This window comes from Schistocerca nitens, chromosome 1 (assembly GCF_023898315.1).
Source record: "Schistocerca nitens isolate TAMUIC-IGC-003100 chromosome 1, iqSchNite1.1, whole genome shotgun sequence".
Classification (NCBI taxonomy): domain Eukaryota; kingdom Metazoa; phylum Arthropoda; class Insecta; order Orthoptera; family Acrididae; genus Schistocerca; species Schistocerca nitens.
Window position 1 is genome coordinate 1,233,564,927 of NC_064614.1, and position 16,478 is coordinate 1,233,581,404.

Sequence of the window (16,478 nt, forward strand, 5' to 3'; positions counted from 1 at the left end):
CGGAAACCGCTAAGTTCAGGCCAGAGGCCTACTTGGCCGCGGTTTTATCGTAGACGTGACATCACGTCGCTAATGAGGTGACGTACCTCACCACGGCTGATCGATCGAGGTGTGGAAGATGTGTCCTCAGCTACCTTGTAGGGTTCGAACGAAGCTGAGAGATTCAGAAGCAAGTTTCGCCACGTTTGCCTGGGTGGGGCTACAAGAGGTTGAGTGATAGTACACTACTGGCCATTAAAATTGCTACATCACGAAGAAGACGTGCTACAGACGCGAAATTTAACCGACAGGAAGAAGATGCTGTGATATGCTTTTCAGAGCATTCACACAAGATTGGCGCCGGTGGCGACACTTACAACGTGCTGACATGAGGAAAGTTTCCAACCGATTTCTCATACACAAAGAGCAGTTGACCGGCGTTGCCTGGTGAAACGTTGTTGTGATGCCTCGTGTAAGGAGGAGAAATGCGTACCATCACGTTTCCGACTTTGATAAAGGTCGGATTTTAGCCTATCGCGATTGCGGTTTAACATATCGCGACATTGCTGCTCGCGTTGGTCGAGATCCAAGCAGAATACGGAATCGGAGGAGGAGGGTAATACGGAACGTCGTGCTGGATCCCAACCGCCTCGTATCACTAGCAGTCGAGATGACAGGCATCTTATCCGCATGGCTGTAACGGAACGTGCAGCCACGTCTCGATCCCTGAGTCAACAGAGAGGGACGTCTGCAAGACGACAACCATCTGCCCGAACAGTTCGACGACGTTTGCAGCAGCATGGACTATCAGCTCGGAGACCATGGCTGCGGTTACTCTTGACGCTGCATCACAGACAGGAGCGCCTGCGATGGTGTACTCAACGACTAGCCTGGGTGCACGAATGGCAAATCGTCATTTTTTCGGATGGATCCGGGTTCTGTTTACAGCATCATGATGGTCGCACACGTGTTTGGCGACATCGCGGTGAACGCACACTGGAAGCGTGATACTGGCGTATCACCCGGCGTGATGGTATGGGGTGCCATAGGTTACACGTCTCGGTCACGTCTTGTTCGCACTAACGGCGCTTTGAACAGTGGACGTTACATTTCAGATGTGTTACGACCCGTGGCTCCACCCTTCATTCGATACCTGCGAAACCCTACATTTCAGCAGGACAATGTATGAGCGCATGTTGCAGGTCCTGTACAGGCCTTTCTGGATACAGAAAATGTTCGACTGCTGCCCTGGCCAGCACATTCTCCAGATCCCTCACCAACTGAAAACGTCTGGTCAATGGTGACCGAGCAACTGGCTCGTCACAATACGCCAGCCACTACTCTTGATGAACTGTGGTATCGTGTTGAAGCTGCATGGGCAGCTGTATCTGTACACGCCATACAAGCTCTGTTTGACTCAATGCCCAGGCGTATCGAGGCTTTATTACGGCCAGAGGTGGTTGTTCTGGGTACTGATTTCTCAGGATCTGTGCACCTAAATTGCGTGAAAATGTCATCACATGTCAGTTCTATATTTGTCCAATGAATAGCCGTTTATCATCTGCGTTTCTTGTTGGTGTAGCAATTTTAATGGCCAGCAGTGTATTTCCCAACAGAGCGTGTAATGTCGTACGATTGTAAGAATTGGACGCTGACAGAAAAGAATCCGTTTGGATGTACTTTGGTGTCATAAAGTAGTGTAACCTCTCCTGCAAGCTCTTACTTTCCATAAGAGTTGCTCAGGAGTATTAGTGTTTTTATAAATCTTCAATGCGCCATTTCCTTGAAACGGCACACTTTCGGAGCACGCAAGTTACGACACGTAAATACGTCGACAACTGTGGTGTTTCCCACCCATGAAGCATCGAATATCAACGAAAGGCGATAGCAGTTCCTGCGGTCTTCGATGAGCGTGTGTGACGTCAAAATGACGTCATATTTGTAAAATTTAGCTTACCCTAGGTTAAAAGTTCGTGATGCCAACAGGATAACGAGGGGGGGGGAGGGGAGGGGGGAAAAGTGGTCGTGGCAGTGGCATCCCATAAAGTGGCTTGCGGAGTGTAGGTGTAGCTGCAGACGGACTTGCTTTCGCAAGGACGACATTTCAATTCCCTTCCGGTCATTTCCATGGTTTTTTTAAATCGTTAACTGATGGGTGGAGTGTCGCGACTGTGTGTGTTAAAGGCTGCGCCAGTTCCACACAGCGGCTGTTGCGCAGTTGCGAGTGGCCCGTCTGCACGGACAGACAGCAGCGGGCAGCTGAAACTCGGCTCAGGTCGGCCTGGGCGTGTCCCTGAAGGGTAGCATTCATTTCACGCTATGTCAGGAGAGCCCTACGTCATAGTGACGTAGGCACGCGTCATGATGTTTCACGAGATGTCCGATCGACTGTTGTGTGTATGCTGTATACATCGAATGTTGTGTGCCTCTTCGATATGCATTGCTTTTTTTGTGTTAGACATGGGAAAACTGAAAGACACAACTGTTTCGAAACAAATGAGACAGTACGATATAATGTTTCGAAAAGCTGTTTTGAAACAGTTTGTGTTTCGTAATTGTATAGGCCTACACATTATATCATATTGGGTGTCTACTATATAAATATTGTCTCATAAACACAAATGAGGTGCGAGAGCGCCAATCATAACGCAGAAAGTATGAAAATTTCACTTAGGTGTCTTGGCAGTTCCGTATTTCCTGCAACAAACGCGCTGTTTTCGTGTCATGTGACTTTCATATTTCCCAATTGGCTGAGGTCAGAGTTTGTATGTTTGACATAACAGATTTTGCCAACAAGTTTTCCTGTATTCTAGTGCCTAATTTTGATAGGTTTTATATGAGTGGTGATCTGTTTGAGCTCTTGAAAAGGTATATCATGGGATATAATTTATTGAGATAGCATTCTGGGGAGCGAGGCTCTGAATTAACATTTATGAGTGTGCCACTCACACTTTTCTTACTCACTGTTAAATTTTCCACTGTTTTCGGTATGTTTCCCTGAAGTATAAAATTCAGACTTATTTAAAGCAATTCACACGGTGTAATGCCTTTGTGATACCTATATCATGGCAGATCTGTCTCTACACCACTTACAATTCTTGTTACGGAAGTTTGTTCAATGTACAGGTATATGGCATTTCCTCAAGTACTCAGACCAAGCAGATATATTATCATTTTATTAGAAACTTCCCCAGGAAATCAGAGATAAGGTTAAGTTTCTGTTGAAATGCCATTTTTATCACAGTATTTGAAAGCCAAAAACTAAAGTATCAAAGTATCGTTGTTGATTTGCCTGAGAATCGCCTAGAGGACAGATCCACATGCTAGATCCAAATACTGAGATGTCTGTCACCTTTAAGCACCAGGTACCCACTGCATCTTTAACCAAATAAGTGGCCCAACGCCCAAAGTTTCCTTGAACCTTCTCATCTTCAGTCACACATTTCCCATTACAAAACTTCCGATTGTTTGTAATATGGACGAATGTGATAATGTTCCGAGGCATTAAGAATTTTCTTAGAAGCATGAGAATGTCAGCCATACAGCTAATAGGAAAATTTATGAGTAACTGCACATTTTGTATATCAATACACAAAGGATGAAGTTCCTTTTAAAGAAAGTTTGTGACCAAAGAGTATTTGTGAATGATTCTTGTACATGTGATGTTTCATATGTGATGGTGGTATACTGTGTTTATTCTCTCAATAGACATGGCATACATTTTGTGGGTGTATGGCATGATTACTGTAGTTATTTCCATACTGAGTGAAAGTCATCCAAAAAGTAGCTAAAAAGGGCACAGTACTCACTGCTTTCAGATGCTTAAAATGCTGGTAAATGTGACTTACTTCTCGTTGTTTTTTCACAATATACAGATTATAAAGAAAAATAATGACGCATGTTGTAAAAGGTCAGTACATTATGATCAGCAGCAAACATTTATTTCCGGAGAGCAAAATTTTCTAAGTTAATTTACAACATGAAGGCAAAATTAAATGGAACTAGATGGTATAATATTTCGACACCAACATCGGAACCACCAGAATTTTTCAGTTTAACGTTTCTGCCCACACGAAAGACTTTAATTTCTCCCTATTTCACGTTTTTATACACATGAAATACGCACGATTAATCGGATTTTTAAAAATGACTAGACACTTTTCTTAACTTTCGTTATGGTAATGATTCCTTCATTCAGATATTCGTTGTGTTCGTGAAACACAATAAAATTCGAGTTTCTTTGGATTGCAGCTTAATAATTAATTATTTCACGTTTCTGTCCACACGATTTATGAACGATTCATCGAATTAAAAAAAAAAAGTTTTTTTTTTAAAATTATGGTTCCTTCCTTCAGTCATTCGTTATGTTCATGAAACACTCACGTTTCTGTACACACGATTTTTATACTTTCGTTATGATTCCTTCGTTCAGACATTCATTCATCTAGGATAAGCATATCACACAACTCCTGTCACTTCGATTGTACACATCACACGTGTATTTACATTTACCTTCGACGTTATCGATACAACTGCAAAGATCGATACACGTACTCATGTAGTCGATTTAGGTTATGTACGTCACGATGACGCGAACCCACGTCACTATGACGTACGGCTCTCCTCACCGAGCGTGAAATGAATACTACCCGTCCCTGAACGCGGTATGGAGGCCTCCGCCGCTTTGACCCGCGACCCTCCCGCTCCATTTTTACGGCAGTTAAGCCTGGGCGGGGGAGGCGCCTGGGCCCTACTGGCTGACTACTGCACTACCTGCGCGCGGACCTTTGTTGTGTAAGACAGCTGCAGCAGCAGCCAGTGAAACTTGTCGAAACCATTTGAGGAAAAGCGCCTCGCTGTGTGAAGCGGGGTTAGTGTGAACGTGTGATACTGCCGTATTCCTTACCCGAGCGTATTGCCATTGTTGAAGCGTTCATTCACATTGGATCTTTTGCGAAAACAAAGAATTTGTCTCTGGAGAATTTTCCAGGACGCTCAGTGCCAGGTGAAATCACCGTACAGGAGTTGATTGGACAATGGTGGCATACAGGATCGGTTCTAAATGCTCCCAGGAGAGACCACCACCTGTCTGCACACCTGAATTAAAGAGGCAGGTGCAGGAGATAATGACAAGAAGTCCTCGTAAGTCAAGCAGGAGATAGAGTCGAAAAGTTCATGCGGGCGAGAGAAGTAGCAGACGTGTTTTAAGAGGACTGAAGTTGAAACCGTACCGGATAAGTTGTGCAAGAACTAAAGGAGCCTGACCTGCAGAAGAGAGTGCATTTCTGTTCATGACTGTTGAGAAATGTTGCCAGTCGCGTCTTTGACCCAGTAAGGCTCATCATGAGTGACTAGGCGTGGCTCCACCTATCTGGATACATACATTCCCAAGACAACGGGTATTGGTCGACAGAAAACCCACACGCGATCCACCAGGTACCACTGCATGACGAGATGATTGTTGTTTGGTGTGCCATTTCCGCCAAACGCGTTATGGGGCCCATATTCGTTGAGACGACAGTGAACAGTGACGTGATTTGGGAACCCTGGAGGCGTTTCATTCAAACTTGAAACAAGAGGAGCGTCAGTTATGTTACCTTCAGTAGGGCGGTACAACATGCCATACATCAACTACGTCATTGTCTCGTCCGCATGAGATGTTTACATCACAGAGGTCAACCAACAAAGGTTTGCGACCTCCCCGGTCACCAGCCAGACTTGTTCGCTTGTGACTTTTACTTGTTGAGACTGTTAAAAGGAATAATACACATAACAATTCCACAAACGATTGAAGAACTCAAGTCCAGGACCCAGGATGTCATCAATACCATCTCAACACAAGAGGTGAAAGGGTATACATGACTTTCCTCAATCTTGCTCACATGTGTGCGGAGGTGGGCGTAGGACACTTTCAGCACCGGCTGTGAAGGTCTGTAATCGCATGCAATACTTTACATTTCATTTTATGATCATCTGTTGATTTTACGAACCGGTTTTACGTGCCGCACCCTGTATTTGTGGTACGTGAAGTTCAGAACTCAAATACTGAAGAAAGTTCGATGTAACTCTAAAAAATTCTGGAGGAAATCGACTTTGAAGTTTCCTTATCGTCTTGAATATGCTGAAGCAAGATCGATTTTTCTCGAGAGGCCGGGTGGCTGTGTGGTAGAATTCTCACCTGCCACGTAGGATTTTAGGTTAGATCCTGGCCAATGCAGTTAATTTAAAGAGCCGCGACTGCCCTACCAGCAAATCCGTGAAGTTTAAAATAATGGGAAAAATCAGTAACGCTCGAGACTGGTAATCGCTGTTGAAGTCTAGTTCCGGTCATTATTTTTTGTTTTTCTTTTCGTTAGGTTCGAACACCTATGTCATTTAAATATACAATTCGTCAATATATGCTAAGTAACAGATATTTTTATGGAAAAGGAACGTCTTATCTCTAATGACATATCGCACACAAAAAACCAGCTTTCATTGCAAATGTGTATTCTCAATGACTGATATTTTATAAAAGATTTTTTAAATTAAAAGAAAAAACACTACAAATTAAATTATTTTTGATCCTTGTGTATTTTACTTTTCATGGAATTGTTCATGGAACATGAACCTTTTTTAAAATTTGGCAGGGCTGCACACCGAACCGATGCCACCTACATCGTAAGCAAACGTCTAACCGAACAGCCACATAATCTGTCGAGAAAAACTAATATTGCTTTAGCATATTAAATATACTCGGAAAAGTCCAAAGTAGACTTTTTCCGAGTATTTTTCATAGTTGTACCGAAATACTTTTGCTGGCTGGTATTTGAGTTATAGAGTATGCGTACCAACTATAAAAAAAAATACAAAAATCCAGTTGCAATGTGTTCCCTTCGTCAGCTAATCTCCGTGTTGTGAGGGACCACTACCGTTCGCTCACTTTTACATACGAAGACTTCTGCTCTATACAATGGCAAGGGACTGTCATTAAGAAACACAGTTATTATGTTTAAATATAGTACGTGATGTGATTTATTGATATTAGTTGATAGTTCCGTGACAAACCGAGAGATGGCAGTTGTTTCTCTCATTTCAGGTTATCACTAATGGCATTGCTGTCAGGATGTGTGCATGTAAATAGTGACAAGTGCCGTGTTTGTGCCAGGAAAGTTCTTTTCAGTGACAACTTGTATAAATCCGAACATCGTATGGATAAATACGATTGAGGTAAAAATCCTGAATATATTTCTGAACGCAAATGCGCTTTAAAAATGTTACTCATCTCGTAAATGTGAATAACTATTTAAGCAAATAAACGGCGTTAAGTTGTGCCCTTTTCTGTAGTGCTCATAAATTTTATGTGATGGCAGAAATGTGTAGCACCACAATTAACATTGTTCTCGTGCTGCATTGTAAACTTAATTTTTTATTGTGCTGAATCAAAGATTAATTTTTGAGGCTGTCATACTTATTATAGCAAAAATTTGTAACACAAGTCATAGTATCATAAATGGCAACAATTTCGACCTTTTATATTTGTGTTTTTCAGAGGTTTCACGGCAATGTTTTGTTAACTCGCCCAGTAAGCAGTTTTACGTCAGTGCTAACCAATGTTACGCGCACTCAGTTTGCAGCTACAAAATGTCGAGTACCCATTGACGTATTTTCAAGAATAAAATTTTAACATTTAAAAACAATGACTTAACAAAACTGACGATGGATGTACTTGAAGTATCTTACGTATGAGCTTTTACTGAACCTTTCACAAAGAATCAACTAGCCTCTTACCATGCAGCACCACCAACAGGAAATACTTCTATTATTTGTTCTAATACAGGACTGTTGGGGCTGTAGTGGCCACATGTCGACATTTTGCTTGTTGGCTTCTGTCTCTCGTTCGTTAGCCAACGTTTGTTTGACGGATTTTCTGACGTATTGTCAGCACGACTGGCAGGCATTATCAAAACTTCAGACTCCATTTCCGGTGATCAGTCCGCAACAACCAGTGGAGGGTGAAATTCTGACAGCGCCAACCACTCGGCCTGAGAACACGAGGCAGAAGCGGACAGGCATTATGTCAGTTTGGTTATAAGTTTATGTTGCAGTTTCTTTGTCACGTGTAAGAAATCTTATGAGACTAGGTCCCGATTTATTTCTGTGTGATAGTATCGTGCTGCCGTATTTCAACAGGACAATGCTCTGTGTGACGTACTCTCATAACTAGCAAGATTCCCAGATCTGTCCTCGATACAACATGTATGGAAGCAGCTCGGACGTCAACTCCGTCACATTGTCAATATCTAGGCTATCGATATCCGGTTACAACAAACAGTTGTGGTCTAACTTGCCTCGGGAGAGGAATGCTGTACGACATCCTTCACAATCGAATCAATGCATGCATCTAGGCCAGAGCAGGTGCAACGTCACAATGACAAGTGGGCTCTTACTGCCAAATTCTTTGTAAATTAGACGCTATTTTGTAATTACTGACGTAACATCGCACAGTGTCTCAACCCGTGAAGTTTTATTTCGTTTACTCCTCCCTTCTAGTTGCTGCAGTTTTCTGTTCAGGCAGTGTATTTTACATTACATTCATTACGACATCCGTGTTACAATAAGTGTTAAATTTAATGCGAATACCAGCTCTTACAAGGGAACCTCCCCATCGCACCCCCCTCAGATTTAGTTATAAGTTGGCACAGTGGATAGGCCTTGAAAAACTGAACACACATCAATCGAGAAAACAGGAAGAAGTTGTGTGGAACTATGAAAAAATAAGCAAAATATACAAACAGAGTAGTCCATGTGCAACATAGGCAACATCAAGGAGAGCGTAGGCTTGGTAGCGCCGTGGTCTCGTGGTTAGCGTGAGCAGCTTCGGAGTGAGAGGTCCTTGGTTCAAGTCTTCCCTCGAGTGAGAACTTTACTTTCTTTATTTTCGCAAAGTTATGATCTGTCCGTTCGTTCATTGACGTCTCTGTTCACTGTAATAAGTTTAGTGTCTGTGTTTTGCGACCGCACCGCAAAACCGTGCGATTAGTAGACGAAAGGACGTGCATCTCTAATGGGAACTGAAAACATTTGATCGCAAGGTCATAGGTCAACCGATTCGTCGACAGAAGAACACGTCTGTTATATTCTATACGACACTGGTGACGGCATGTGTGTCACATGACAGGAATTTGTTGTCGACCCACCAAACTTGTACACTTGGCGAATGGGTAAAAAGATTCTTCTACCTTGCCCGATTTAGGTTTTCTTGTGGATGTGAGAATCACTCCGAAAACACTGATGAAAACATAATAGTTTGTCACATAAACTGAAAATAAAAAAAATAAACTTTTCACTCGAGGGAAGATTTGAACCAAGAACCTCTCGTTCCGCAGCTACTCGCACTAACCACGGGACCACGACGCTCCGGTGTTTGTGTTATCCTTGATGTTGCTTATCTTGCACATGGACTACTCAGTATATATTTTGCTCATTTTTTCATAGTTCCACACAACTTCTTCCTGTTTTCTCGATTGATGTGTGTTCAGTTTTTCAAGGCCTATCCACTGTGCCAACTTATAACTAAATCTGAGGGGGGTGCGATGGGGAGGTTCCCTTGTTAGAAATGATTAGAATATAAATAATGTGAACTATAATAACTACAGCAAAAACGAAATATTAATTCATTCATAAAAATTAAAGCAAGAAAGTGAAATGTGAAGCAGTTAGAATTAAATTGAGGGTACTGATAACTCAGAGGCTCTAAAATTGTCATTTGTAATATAAATGAGTTGGTCAGTTGCGCCATTTTATAGATGACACAAGAAACTTATTACATTCCAGAAAATTGATGATCATCCGTTCAATATATAAATAAAAACTCCGTACGAGTAGGCAGGAGACAGAGAAGATCCAACGAAGCGCGGCGCGTTTCGTCACGGGATCGTTTAGCTGGCGAGAGAACGTTACGGAGATGCTAAACAAACTCCACTGGCAAACTTTATAAGAGAGGCGTTGTGCATCACGGAGAGATTTACTATTAAAATTTCGGGACAACACTTTTCAGGAGGAGTCGGACAACACATTACTTCCCTCCACACACATCTCGCGTATTGACCACGAGGAGAAAATTCGGGAAATTAGAGGCAATACAGAGGCTTACCAACAATCATTCTTCCCATGCACTGTTCGCGAGTGGAACAGGGTTGGAGGGATCAGATAGTGGTACCGATGGTATCTTCCTCTAATGCCATTAGGTGGCTTGGCTTGTCGAGTGTGATTAGATACGGATGTTCGTAGAAGGGGAGGAAAGAGCTCCTCCTCCCTCGTCCCCCCTTTTCCCTTGCGGACGCATACATCGCAGTGTTGCGGCCATCCAAACAGTGAAGACATATCGTCTTTCACGTGGGCGATGGCGGCAATCATAAACCTCAGGCCTGGGACTGCAGTAATGCTGGAGGTTGTCGGTATGGAAATTATATTTACAGGAGGCCAGAACTCTTTGCTCACTTCGCAGATATCTCTGCTGCATGGCTGTTCCGCGTGAAGCCATTAAACAGAAGAGGCCAGCTCAGTTTAGTCTAATGACGTGGCAGCGCGCTGCACGATTGCGAGTGACGTCACAAACCAAAACAAACAGGAGACCGGCTGGAATGGAATAGGACAGCCGTTGGGCGCTGCGCAGCACCCTTCTCCTAGCGCAGTGTGGAGAACGTCACGCCTGACCGTTTCGTTGCAACGCATGTACGAGTTCGCCATTCGCCACTGGCGTGCGTTCTTTGGCTCTGAGCACTATGGGACTCAACAGCTGAGGTCATTAGTCCCCTAGAACTTAGAACTAGTTAAACCTAACTAACCTAAGGACATCACAAACATCCATGCCCGAGGCAGGATTCGAACCTGCGACCGTAGCGGTCTTGCGGTTCCAGACTGCAGCGCCTTTAACCGCACGGCCACTTCGGCCGGCGTTCTTTCGGACGGCCTGGGGCGCGCAATGGCCTTGGCTGCTGCTAGTTGTGGCTCGAACTTGGTGCGCCGTGTTCTGCTACGGGCGACCTTGAGAAAGATTCAGGCCTTAGCTGTTCACATTCTCGTGTCCCAGCCTATTTCTCTACGTCGACCAAACACATTTTCTTCCGTTTTATTTTAACTGTGTAATCTAGTGATGGTTTTAAACGCTATCGATTTCAAAACCGGATTCTTTCAACTTCAAGCACCTTAGTAAGACGTACGAATAAATACACGATCGTAGATCAGCAAAGCTGTGATGCTATGTTCTTTACTATAGCCCGTTTAAAATTACTTGTTACTTGACATCTGTCACTTGACGCTACGGTGTTGCCACATCGGCCGCCGGCTACAGCGCGGTTATAGGTAAAACACACACACGGCAAGTTACTTCAGGAATGCTTTTAATGTGTGACGCGGAGCAATGTCGGAAATGAGAGATACTCTAAGTAGGGTGATGCAGAAGGAATTAGATTAGGAAATGAGACACTTAAAGTAGCAAAGGAGTTTTGCTATTTGGGGAGCAAAATAACTGTTGATGGTCGACGTAGAGAGGATATAAAAAGTATACTGGCAATGGCAAGGAAAGTGTTTCTGAAGAAGAGAAATTTGTTAACATCGAGTATAGATTTAAGTGTCAGGAAGTCGTTTCTGAAAGTACACTCCTGGAAATGGAAAAGAGAACACATTGACACCGGTGTGTCAGACCCACCACACTTGCTCCGGACACTGCGAGAGGGCTGTACAAGCAATGATCACACGCACGGCACAGCGGACACACCAGGAACCGCGGTGTTGGCCGTCGAATGGCGCTAGCTGCGCAGCATTTGTGCACCGCCGCCGTCAGTGTCAGCCAGTTTGCCATGGCATACGGAGCTCCATCGCAGTCTTTAACACTGGTAGCATGCCGCGACAGCGTGGACGTGAACCGTATGTGCAGTTGACGGACTTTGAGCGAGGGCGTATAGTGGGCATGCGGGAGGCCGGGTGGACGTACCGCCGAATTGCTCTACACGTGGGGCGTGAGGTCTCCACAGTACATCGATGTTGTCGCCAGTGGTCGGCGGAAGGTGCACGTGCCCGTCGACCTGGGACCGAACCGCAGCGACGCACGGATGCACGCCAAGACCGTAGGATCCTACGCAGTGCCGTAGGGGACCGCACCGCCACTCCCCAGCAAATTAGGGACACTGTTGCTCCTGGGGTATCGGCGAGGACCATTCGCAACCGTCTCCATGAAGCTGGGCTACGGTCCCGCACACCGTTAGGCCGTCTTCCGCTCACGCCCCAACATCGTGCAGCCCGCCTCCAGTGGTGTCGCGACAGGCGTGAATGGAGGGACGAATGGAGACGTGTCGTCTTCAGCGATGAGAGTCGCTTCTGCCTTGATGCCAATGATGGTCGTATGCGTGTTTGGCACCGTGCAGGTGAGCGCCACAATCAGGACTGCATACGACCGAGGCACACAGGGCCAACACCCGGCATCATGGTGTGGGGAGCGATCTCCTACACTGGCCGGCCACCACTGGTGATCGTCGAGGGGACACTGAATAGTGCACGGTACATCCAAACCGTCATCGAACCCATCGTTCTACCATTCCTAGACCGGCAAGGGAACTTGCTGTTCCAACAGGACAATGCACGTCCGCATGTATCCCGTGCCACCCAACGTGCTCTATAAGGTGTAAGTCAACTACCCTGGCCAGCAAGATCTCCGATCTGTCCCCCATTGAGCATGTTTGGGACTGGATGAAGCGTCGTCTCACGCGGTCTGCACGTCCAGCACGAACGCTGGTCCAACTGAGGCGCCAGGTGGAAATGGCATGGCAAGCCGTTCCACAGGACTACATCCAGCATCTCTACGATCGTCTCCATGGGAGAATAGCAGCCTGCATTGCTGCGAAAGGTGGATATACACTGTACTAGTGCCGACATTGTGCATGCTCTGTTGCCTGTGTCTATGTGCCCGTGGTTCTGTCAGTGTGATCATGTGATGTATCTGACCCCAGGAATGTGTCAATAAAGTTTCCCCTTCCTGGGACAATGAATTCACGGTGTTCTTATTTCAATTTCCAGGAGTGTATTTGTATGGAGTGTAGCCATGTATGGAAATGAAACATGGACGACAAATAGCTTGGACAAGAAGAGAAAAGAAGCTTTCGAAATGTGGTGCTACAGAAGAATGCTGAAGATTAGATGGGTAGATCACATAACTAATGAGGAGGTATTGAATAGAATTGGGGAGAAAAGGAGTTTGTGGCACAACTTGACTAGAAGAAGGGATCGGTTGGTAGGACATGTTCTGAGGCATCAAGGGATCACCAATTTAGTATTGGACGAAAAGCATGGAGGGTAAAAATCGTAGAGGGAAACCAAGAGATGAGTACACTAAGCAGATTCAGAAGGATTTAGGTTGCGGTAGGTACTGGGATATGAAGAAGCTTGCACAGGATAGAGTAGCATGGAGAGCTGCATCAAACCAGTCTCTGGACTTAAGACCACAACTACAACAACAACAATGGTCGACAGGTGATTTTCAGTGACCAATGACTGGACTGCAGCACGAGACGCGTTTTGTAGCCCTGAAATTAAAGTATCTCCTAAGGTAACCACAACCTCATGATGTGTAATGTATCCGAGAAAACCGTGTCAACAATCTGCGGCATATCTAAAATCACGATCGCCTTGTTCACAGCTGGTAAAAAGCTAACCTCTACGAACAAACTCAAGGCAGAAAGAGTTTATTTTCACCATTGAAAGTAAACTTATTGCTATCATTAGTTACCTAAAACTGGCCTCTCAATGGCTACACGAGTTGCCGCGTTTTTCTGTAGCGTTTCTCAAACGTTACACAGTAGCTCGTAAGTCGACATAACTGACTGTCTCGTTTGCGACATTGTACGCCACAAACACACTTGAAACACAGGAGGTTCGGGTAGCATCGCACAGCGGACTGCATGGTACAAAGACTCACGCGATTTTGAATCAAAACAAAAGTGCCTGCTGAGTGGCAACAAGTCATCTGTTCGCAGTGAGTATGTCGGTGCACGAACTTATGTATAGTCGAGTTTTGTTTGCAAGTATGTAAAATTATATTTTTATTGTATTTCTTATTATTATTCTCTGTATTGTAGGCTGTGACAATGTATAGCCCAAGTAATAACGATGGGATGAGAAACTATCACGATGGTGTGTCCGGGTTGTTTCAGACAAAGCAATTTCGGGCTGTTCCGCACAAAACTTAAATATTTTACGGCTACTTTTCTTTAGATGTTATGGCTCTGAATCTCGCTACAGCGGTGAACACAACAGCTTTGGTCAAAATACAGGCAACAGTGTGGCCGAACGCAACAAAACATACGAATTTGTACGTTTGTCGTTACTGCCGACTGTAACTCTTTGCAATAAAATATGAAAAACTGAAATCAATGGCTGTAACCAGTGCGTGGTTAAGTTCAAAAATGGTTCAAATGGCTCTGAGCACTATGGGACTCAACTGCTGAGGTCATTAGTCCCCTAGAACTTAGAACTAGTGAAACCTAACTAACCTAAGGACATCACAAACATCCATGCCCGACGCAGGATTCGAACCTGCGACCGTAGCGGTCTTGCGGTTCCAGACTGCAGCGCCTTTAACCGCACGGCCACTTCGGCCGGCAGTGGTTAAGTCCTTCATCTTCTACTGGTAAATAAGCGTGTGTTAACACTGTTGTCGAAAGCGAAGACAATGAAGAACTACGAGAAACAAATCGTTACACGTCTCCCAAAAACATTCACCAAGACAGCTGACCTAGTGTTAAACTATGCTCTCAGACTGGATGTAATGATTGGAAGCACATTAATCATATAATTTTAACACATGAAAATAGCCCAGCACACAGGCAATCTATGATGATTTATCTGGCACGAAGTAAAGAGGTTGATAGAACAGATACATACTTACCATCTCAACATCAAAAAGAAGTGGATTACTGGAGAATGTACTTAAAATTTTTGGCATCGAGAGGGCTTCCATTTAGCGGTGGCAATGAAATCCTAGGATCTCCTAACAATAGAATTTATTTCGGATGTGTGGAATTATTGAGCGGATTCGATCCATTTCTTGCAGATCACTTACAAAAATTTGGAAATCCTGGAAAAGGTAACATTTCTCATTTATCAGCGAATATCTGTAATAAGTTTATTGATGTAATGGGAAAACAAGTCCAAAAAATTATAAATGAAGTTAAATAAGCAAAATATTTTTCCATTAGCTTTGACAGTACGCCCAATTATTCTCATTTGACCAGCTAACTTTTATAATTCGATACGTAAAAGACCGTCTTCCTGTCGAAAGGTTCCTAAAATTTATACCTATTAAAGACGATGTTGTTGTTGTCTTCAGTTCTGAGACTGGTTTGATGCAGCTCTCCACGCTACTCTACCCTGTGCAAGCTTCTTCATCTCCCAGTACCCACCGCAACCCACATCCTTCTGAATCTGCTTAGTATATTCATATTAAATACGATAAATCTGAGTATTTAGTGCAAAGCCTCTTGAATTTTTTTGAGAATCATGATATTCCCATAAAAGATTGCAGAGGTCAAAGCTACAACAACGCTTCAAAAAGCCGGGGAAGTATACTGGTCTGCAAGCAAGGATCAAGGGATGTGAGTTTGCCACCTTTGTACCACGCGCGGGACATTTACTAAAATTATAGGTATCCAAGCTGCTGGGCGTGTATCAGAGACAAAAGACTTTTTTGAAATGGTTCAGAAAATGTGCAACTTTTTGTCGAGCTCTACTCGCCGATGGAGTGTATTGACTGAACATTTAGGTTCAAAAAAAGTTGTTAAAAGTCTTTCACAAATCAGATGGTCAGCCCGAGCTGATGCAGTAAGCGTCTTGCATGAAGCTCATAAATTATAGAAACTTTGATATCCATCGCAGAAGATACAGAACACGCAAGATAAACTAGAAACGAAGCCCTTGGTCTCTCCAGAAAAATGGGAAAGCTAAAATTTATTATACTAACGGAAATTTGGAGCTCTATATTGGAAATAATAGACAAAACAAGTAATTATTTTCAGAAAGAAACACTAACATTGCACGTTGCAACTAATTTGTTCGCGTCACTTGATGTTTTTATCATTAACCTCAGGAATAAATTCGATGACTTCGAATCGCCCTCCAAAGAAAGAAACCCGGAATCAGATTACAAGGACCCATTTCAAAGAACAAATCGTAGAAGTTCACGTCAGCGTTTTTCTGATGGCTCTGCACCGTCAGTCCAGCTGGATGGAAAAGAGACATTCAAAGTAGAAACCTTTCTTCTAGTATTTGGTACCCTGAGTGTTCATCTAAAACGGCGATTAAGTTTGTATGAGAACATTAGTTCACGTTTTGGTTTATTTTTCGATTCAAAACTCTGATTTCCGAAGAGATGAGACAAAGTTGCAATGAATTTGCTGTAATTTATTATGAAGACGTTAACGAGCAAGAGTTGGCAACGGATTGCCTGCAATTAACAGAATACTTAA